The 2,699-nt window shown below is 39.0% G+C and overlaps 1 non-coding gene across 1 annotated transcript; it reads right to left on the bottom strand.

Moving 5' to 3' along the window:
- Window positions 1–644: 644 nt before the first annotated feature.
- LOC122280222 lies at window positions 645–752 on the bottom strand. Its single transcript, XR_006229807.1, has one exon. It is a non-coding gene; the product is annotated as a small nucleolar RNA R71 (small nucleolar RNA).
- Between the last annotated feature and the right edge of the window lie 1,947 nt (window positions 753–2,699).

Below are 2,699 nucleotides of genomic sequence, written 5' to 3'. Positions count from 1 at the left end.
GCCGGGAAGACGGTAAAAGAATTGTGAGATAGTTTTTCTTTTCAACAGTTTGTAAAGGCGGTAACTTCATTCCCTCTTTTAGCTTGCTGCATCTTTATTTTATTTTCTATTTCTTTTTGTAGTTTTTTTTTAGTGTTGCGTTTTTCTCTACCTTGCATGCACAGGTATAGAGACGCCTTGGGTCGGTTTGCTTGTAGACCTGTGTTAGAGTGAGAGTTTAATTTTTCTGATCATTTATTTGATAATTCTTCTAATTCTAAGAAAATGAGTGAACACGAAGATCAACCCACTAGGACCCTTCAGGATTACCTCCACCCTACACACACAGCCACACCATCATGCATCATGTTTCCAACTAATAATCGTCAATTGGATTTTAAAACAGGGATGATACAGTTACTCCCTACTTTTCATGGCTTGGAAAATGAAAATCCATATGTGCACATTAGAGAGTTTGAGGAAGTAGTTGCGACTTTTCATAGTCAAAATGCAACTGATGACATTGTGAGACTTAAGTTCTTTCCTTTCTCTTTGAAGGATAGAGCTAAGAGTTGGCTATACTCATTGAGACCACGATCTATTGGATCTTGAAATGAGATGACTCAGGTCTTCTTTAATAAATACTTTCCCCCACATAAGACTAATGCTTTAAAAAGGCAAATCTCTACCTTTGTACAAAAGGACAGTGAGACTTTGTATCAGTCTTGGGAGAGATTTAAGGAGCTATTGAGTATGTGTCCTAACCATGGGTATGAGAATTGACGCTTAGTGAGTTATTTTTATGAGGGACTTACACCTAAAGAGTGTCAATTTGTGGAGATGATATGTAATGGTGAGTTCTTACAGAAAGATCCTGATGAGGCCATAGAATACCTCAATGAGCTTGCTGAAAAAGCTCACACTTGGACTGGACCTAGTGCTACTGAGAGCACAAATAGGTCACGACCTGCAGGAAACCTAAATGGTGGTGGAATTTACCATCTCAGGGAAGAAGATAACCTAAAGGCTAAGGTTGAGATGCTCACTAGGGAGCTAGAGGTGTTGAAGAATAAAGACTTAAAGCCAACACACGTGGCTAATCATGCAGAGTCTTTTAGACCATGTTTTGTGTGTGGCGGGGTAGATCATCTTGCCCAAGAGTGTCCCACATTTTCTAAGATGAGAGGGATGTATGAGGAACAATGTAATACCTTAGGTATGTACAAGAAGCCTTTTACACCTTTCTCTGATACCTATAATCTGGGGTGGCGTAATCACCCTAATTTTAGCTGTAAGTCTGAAAACCAGCCACATGCACAACCCCCTAGATCATATCCTGCACCATATCATACACCTTCATCTTCTAGGAGTCCTCTAGAAGACACTTTGAGTGTTTTTATTGAGGCACAAGGTAAGACTAACCAAAAGTTTGAATCTTTGATTACACAGGTTGTTAAAGAAAATAAGGAGATAAAGAGCCAAGTGTCCAAATTGATGAGCTCCTTGAGTGTGAATGAGTGAGGTAAGTTTCATTCTCAAGCTCAATCTGTACCCTATGGTCAACACATGGCACAAGAGAATTTGAAGGATGTGAATGCCATTGTGACACGAAGTTTAAGTCATTACACATCCCAACAACGAACAAAATCAGAGGATGTGGAAGAGGATCAAAGCAATAGTGGTGTCGAGCTGCCCAGAGAAGCCGAGGTAATAAAGAGCCCAGTTAAGGTACCATTTCCTCAAGCTTTAAAACTAAATAAGCAAACTTTGGATCCTAACAATGAAATCTTGTAGAATCTCAAGCAGGTAAAAATTAACCTCCCTCTTTTGCATTTTATTAAACAAGTTCCTACTTACGTAAAAGTTCTTAAAGATTTGTGTACAGTCAAGAGGAAGCACCATATTAAGAAGACAGCATTTCTGACAGAGCAAGTTAGTGCTCTGTCAGATTCCTCCCAAGTACAAGGATCCTGATTGCCCAACCATTGCATGTAGTATTGGAAATCATGAGTTTGGGCAAGCTTTGCTAGATTTAGGAGCTAGCTTGAATCTAATTCTATATTCTATTTATTTGCAGTTGGGGTTGGGAGAAATCAAACCAACCACTGTAGTATTACAATTGGCTGGCCGTTCAGTCAAAGTACCCCAAGATGTGGTAGAGGATGTTCTAATTCAAATTGATAAATTTTATTATCCTGTTGATTTCCTAATCCTTGACACTAGCTCTGTTGTTGATACTACTTCTAAAATTCTTGTGATTTTAGGTAGGCCTTTCCTTGCCACTGCTAATGCTCTTATTAATTGCAGGAATGAGCTCATGAAGCTTTCTTTTGGAAACATGACTCTCGAGGTGAATATCTTCCATATTGCAAAACAGCCTGAAAATGATGACAAGAGCCACCAGACATACATGATTGACTCACTCATAGAAAGGGGAGTTTCTATAGCTCATGATTTTGACCCGCTTAAGTATTTTCTTGTTAATTCTGAGTTTGATTCTATCAGTAATCCATCTGATGTAGTTGATATTTGTGCTATCTTTGATAGAACTCAGGATTATGGCACTCGGGCCTGGCAACCAAAGTTTGAGTAGTTGCCTGAGAAAGAGGAAAAAAAATTCCTTCAAGTGTGGAAGCACCCAAAGTTGAATTGAAACCTCTGCCTAAGGGTTTAAAGCATGCTTTCCTTGGTCTAGGTGATACTTTTCCTGTTATTATCTC

Source organism: Carya illinoinensis, chromosome 10, assembly GCF_018687715.1.
Source record: "Carya illinoinensis cultivar Pawnee chromosome 10, C.illinoinensisPawnee_v1, whole genome shotgun sequence".
In the NCBI taxonomy this organism is placed as follows: domain Eukaryota; kingdom Viridiplantae; phylum Streptophyta; class Magnoliopsida; order Fagales; family Juglandaceae; genus Carya; species Carya illinoinensis.
Note: the sequence above shows the minus strand (reverse complement) of the source record. Positions and strands in the feature narration are given on the sequence as shown.